A 6,109-nucleotide genomic window follows, 5' to 3' on the forward strand; every position below is an offset into this window, starting at 1 on the left:
CTCGGCTGCCTGGTCTACAAAGTGCCTTCCTTCAAGACACAAACTGCACTGACGGAAGTCTCAGCCTGCCCTTGGTTCTGGGCCCTAGAAAATCTCCCTTCCCCCATCCCTGCTCATCATCCCCGACCATTTATCCAAAGCGTATTCACCACTTACTTGTTAAGAAGACCCCATCCAAAACAGCACGCTCATGACCAGTGAGTTGGGTCCCAAGCATAGTGACCCTAGAGGACCCTGTAGAGCTGCCACGCAGGGTTTCTAAGGCAGACGCCTGCGGAAGCAGGATGCCACGTCTTTCTCCCTCCAAGAGGCTGGTGGGTTCAAACCACTAACCTGTGGCTGGCAGGTGAGCACCCCCCCACTGCACCACCAGCGACCCTGCGTGTTAAGACGAGGATTACAAAACTTACCCTTACCACCTACTCGGCACTCCAACCTCTTTAGTCCTAGGTCTATGTCCGGGATGTCATTGTTCAGGAAAACAGATCAGGTGAGGCCCGCAGTGGGGGTTCTGGGTAGTCTCCAAAATCAGACCCAAAGATGTTCATGAGAACTTGTGGGCACGGGTCTTGACAGAGGGGTCATGGACAACCAGCATGGATCGGGCAGAGGGAACCTAGGAAGGAAGGAGGGGTATGGACAGACAGAGAGGTGGACCCGACGTTTGGACTGGAGGTTGGGAGGCTCCCAAGGTGTGTAAATGTTCCTGTTCTGCTCTCCACGGGTCGAAAAGAAGGCTGGCCCTGTGGTCTCTGTGATAGGTCACACTGCGCACGTGCCCGTGAGGGAGCAGAGAGGGACTCTCCAAAGGAGGGCAGAAGTCCCCAACACGTGGATGCACCATCCGTTCACACATGCTTCGCACATATACTTTTTGGGTGACACACAAGATTATTGTAGGTGGCTAGAGAATGAACATTTTTCACTTTAATGATTATGTCTTTTAATAGCATACATAAGAGAATATAGCTAACAAGGACTCAAACAAGTGACAAATACTTTTTCCTTGGATGATTTTTAACGTTTTAAGGAAAAGCAGTATTACTGAAGTAAAAGTAAAAGTGGCATATAGACACTGCACAACTTAAGAGGGTGGCATATAAATGAATGATCATTGGGATGTAGATTTCTAGAAGATTCCATTTCCCCTGAGGACACTTAACCAGCCTAACCTTGGCCTCCAGTGAGACCAACATATCAAATCCTGGTTCCTTTCGCACCTCTCTGTGGAACTCAGAACGCAATGGGAAACTCAACCTCAGGAATTGTGTGGCTTCTGTACCGGCAGACATGCACTTCTCTTTGATTCAGCCTCAACTCCCTTCCTACTTCTGAATTACTATGTCACCGTGCGCTCCTCCATCTTCAACTGTAGAACGTGCAAAGCGGGGAGAGCACGCAACACCAGGGAGCTAGGAGATGGAATCCGAAGATTACGAAGATGGAATCCGAAGGATAAGAACTGACCTCAGTATTGTCACCGCCAGTTGCCGAGCTTCTGTGTAAGCAAGTGAAATGTGCCCTGCTCCCCCCACCCCCACGATCCTCGCTGTGCCTGCAGCCACCGTGTCAGTCCGCCTCAGTTTCCTTACTGTTTTTTTGCCAACCTTCCTCTCATTGGCCCTTCCACGTCTAAAGGAAGCAAGACCAAATCTTCAATTCTGAGTTCCACTCTGGCTTTGCTTTCTCCAGAGTGAGTTCTTTGTTCAACTGGTAGGTTGCGGTTAATCTGGTCGTTTTCGCCACCTGCATGATTCAAATGCATCAGCACCAGTACCAAAGCCCAAACTCACTGCCAGGAATCCATGCCAACTCATCGCGACCCTGTAGGGCAGGGTAGAACTGGCCTGAGTTTCCGAGACTGTAACTCTTCTTGGGAGCAGAAAGCCCGGGTCTTTGCCCCGCAGGATGGCTGGTGGTTTCAAACTGGGGACGACTATGCCATCAGGACTGCTCTACCACCAGGACAGCCCTTCACAATTTCCACAGCAGTTTTGACATGGATTTTCTCATCCGCTTTCCATGTTCGGTACTAAGCCTGCCTCACAGAGATCTATTGGGGTAGAGACTACTATTATCCCCGGGTCACCGACAGGGAGGCGGAGGCATGAAGCAGCAAGAGGACCTACTCGTGATTCTATAGGTTGGGAGTCAAGTCTTGGTCCTCTGACTCCAGATTCCATGTTCCTGATGTGTCCCATAATTGACTTGGTTTTTCGTTTTGGCTCTTTAAAAACAAGACCAAACAGCCTGTTGGTGGAGTGGGAGGACTGAACTGAAGACAGGGAGGAATGCCAAGGGCTCCTGGGCTTGAGGCACATGATCTGCGCCTGCCCTGGTTACCCTGGCGTCCCTCCCTGGCCAGCAGTCCTGCAGGGTGGCTGACAGGGCTCCTTTGCCAGCAATCCACTTCATTTATGGCTCTCTGCTGTGGCACATGGGCTCGGAGCACCGGCCAGGCTGAGTCTCTTGCAGCACCACTTCCACCTCTTGGCTTGGCTTTTTGCAGGCTGAAAGCCTGTTAGCACCCCTTGTCAGCAGAACACCTCAGGATCCTCTTCACTGCCTCCACACGTCCCAGCACGGAGCCCTGACAGATCACCCCTGGAAATGCACAGCCGGGAGCCAGCCTGGGCAGGGGATGGGCCATGAGCTGGGTCGAGGCTGGGGGCTCTCTGCTGGCGCCCTGCAGGCCGACACCGATCCTTTCAGCCTGTGTGTGCCTGTTGGCCCTCTGTCTCTAGTGTTACTCAAGTACTTTGATCTGAGAGCAAAAGTCTCTGATTTGAGTCACTTCTGCTAGTGTCCAAGTTCATGAAGAGTCTGTGAATTGTAGAAATGGCTTCCTAAACACACAGGCTGTGAACATATTGTTTTGGGTTTTTCTCTTAAAAACAAAACAAAAAAAAGTAGGGGGGAAAAAGTTTTTCTTCTCCCTACTCCCTTAATTACATAAGTAAGATATTCACGGGAAGCAAAACATGCAGATGAGAGCAAGTTAACCTAACAGAGCAGAACACATTAAATAAATCGCATAAACAGAACACCAAGGACTCAAAAAACTGGAGTCACTGCTGACTCAGAGCGACCCCGCTGTGGGTTTTCATGACTGTAACTGTTTATGGGAGTAGAAAGCCTAGTCATTCTCCAGAAAAGCTGCTGGTGGTTTTGAACTGCCAACCATGCTGCTCACAGCCCAACACTGAACCAATTATTCTGTTCTAATCATCTCTTCCTCTCAAATCCAAGGGTGACCACTGTTAACATCTTAGACTCTTCTTTCCCTGTATTTTTGTATTCCAATCATAGCACATGATATCCTGGTGGCCTAGTGGTTTGTGTATTGGACTGCTAACTAGAAGGTTAACAGTTCTAACCCACCAGCCTCAGGTGGGACACAGATGACACTTTCTGCTTCCTTAATAATTTACTGTATTGGAAACTCTATAGGGTCGCTATGGTTTCAATTAGATTCAATGGCAGTGAGTGCAAACTGAGTTGATTCAGACACAATGCGACCTTATAGAGCAAGGTAGGACACCCCCCTCCCACCCTGGGGTTTCTGAGACTAACTCTTTTCAGAAGTAAAAAGTCTCATCTTTTTCCCTCGGAGCTGCTGGTGGTTTCAAACAGCCCAACAACTGTCACCCACTACAGCACCGAGGGCAGGAAGTCCCAGCCCAACCAAGCTCACTGCCATTGCACTGATGCCGATTCACAGCGAACGGACAGGACAGGGGAGAGCTGTAACCCTTACAGGCGTAGAAAACACTGTCGTTCTCCGTGGGTTCTAACTCCCGATCTTGCAGTTGACAGCCCCGCATGTAGCTCAGGATGCCACCAAGACCCACAGCCACCGTGGGTCACGGGGTATCCCAGTATGTCTTTCTCCTGCTCATTTCCCCTGCTCTTGTGCCCCGAAGGCATTTATACTGTAGGATTTAAATTTCTTTATATTTCTTGCTGAGCAGTAAATCCTACAATTTCAACGATTATTCTTTTATAATATGCTTTTAAATGACTGTACAACATTCATTTTTTATCTATATCATAATTTTCTTAACCAATACACTGCTGTTTCACATTTACATGGCTTTTTTTATCCATACCATAATTTTCGTAACCAATACGCTGCTGTTTCACACTTACATGGCTTCTTTTTTCGCCTATTGTAACCATGCTGTGATGAGTATTGAAGAGATCACAGTTTTGTTTTATTCTTCTTAAAATTAATTATTATTCTTAAAATTAATTCTTAGAAATAGAACAGCAGAGTCAAAGAGCATGTCCACTTTAAATGGCTTCACACTAGGAGGTCTACCATGGTTTTATTTATTTAAAAAATCATTTTATTGGGGGCTCTTACAACTCTTATAACATTCCATACATCAACTGTATCAAGCATATTTATACATATATTGCCATCATCATTTCCAAAACATTTTCTACTTGAGCCCTTAGTATAAGCTCCTCTTTTTTCCTGTCTCTCCCCCACCCTCCCACCCTCATGAATCCTTGATCAATTATATATTGTTATTATTATTTCACAGCTTATATTGTTCATTGTCTCCCTTCACCCATATTTCTGTTATTCATCCCCCTCAGGGGGGGACTATATATTCAACCTTGTGATGGGGTTCCCCCTTTCTTCCCCTTCCCCCTCCTGATCAACCCCCTCCCCTCATGATATCGCTACTCCCACTACTGTTCCTGAGGGGTTATCTGTCCTGAATTCCATGTGTCGAGAGCTCTTATCTGTACCAGTGTGTGTTCTCCGGTCTAGCCAGATTTGTAGGGTAGAACTGGGTCATGGTAGGCAGGGGGAGGAAGCATTCAGGTACTAGATGAATGATGTATGTTTCATCAGTGCTATACTGCACCTTAGGTGAATTGTCCCTTCCTTATAACCCTTCTGTGAGGGGATATCCAATTGTCTACAGATGGGCGTTAGGTCTCCACTCCAACCCCCCTCCTTTTCATCGATATACCATATGTACTTGAGTATAAGCCGACCCGAATATCAGCTGAGGCACTAATTTTACCACGAAAACTGCATGAAAAATGTGCTGATAAACTTGGCTTGTACACGAGTATATATGGTAGTTGTTTTGGATCTTTTGATACTTGATAGATATCATCACACAGGAAGGTGTGTGTCTTCCATGTGGGCTTGTTGCTTCCCTGCCGGATGGCTGCTTGTTTAACTTCAAGCCTTTAAGACCCCAGATGCTACCTCTTTTGATAGGTGGGTACCATCCGCTTTCTTCACATTTGCTTTTGCACCCATTTTGTCTTCAGCGATTGTGTCAGGAAGGTGAGTATCAAAGAGTGCCAGGTTATCAGAACGAAGTGTTCTTGTGTTAAGGGAGGCCTTGAGTAGAGGTCCAAAGTCCACCTGCTATCTTAATACTTATCATATAAATACATGTACATTGGTCTATCCCTTTCATTATAAATTAGTATATTTACATATGTACATGCCTATAGCTATACCTCCATAAATAGCTTTTGCCTCCTATTTCTTTCCTCTGTTTCCTTTCATCTTCCTTCTATCCCACTATCATGCTCCCCTCACCCCACCCCCATTCGGGTCTCAGTAATTCCTCTTGGATACATTTCACTTGATTAAACCCCACCAGGCATTACACACACTTCTTGCCATCAATTTTAGATCTCTTGTTTCCTTATCCCTGAGTTTGTTGGCTCCCCCTCCCCTCCTCTCCCTGTTCCCCATTACCATAGTTTTAAAACAATTTTTAATTGATGCAAAACAACATCTTAGCAACAATAGTGAATTCCCCCAAAGCCAACCAACCATCCACATACTGCCTTCTCAGACAAAGTAATTGTTTTTGTTAGTTCATGATCCTTCTGGGTCCTGCCCATAGGAAGAGAGAATGTTTACACGATGGTGTTTTATAGCTAAGTTAGGGTGCTAGGCAGTTCCCAGGACCACATCTGCACACTGGCTGCAGGGTCTGAACAGTCCATTTCACAGAAAAAGGCAACAGGAAAGAGACCGACATGCAGCAAGAGTCCAGCCAGGCCTGTCGGCTTGAAACTGGACCACGGGTTCCGTAGCAGGCCTCAGTTCTTTTTTTTTTTTTTT

The sequence above is a fragment of the Echinops telfairi genome, unplaced genomic scaffold, assembly GCF_000313985.2.
Source record: "Echinops telfairi isolate 266 unplaced genomic scaffold, ASM31398v2 ScPeMD7_60;HRSCAF=208, whole genome shotgun sequence".
Lineage (NCBI taxonomy): Eukaryota > Metazoa > Chordata > Mammalia > Afrosoricida > Tenrecidae > Echinops > Echinops telfairi.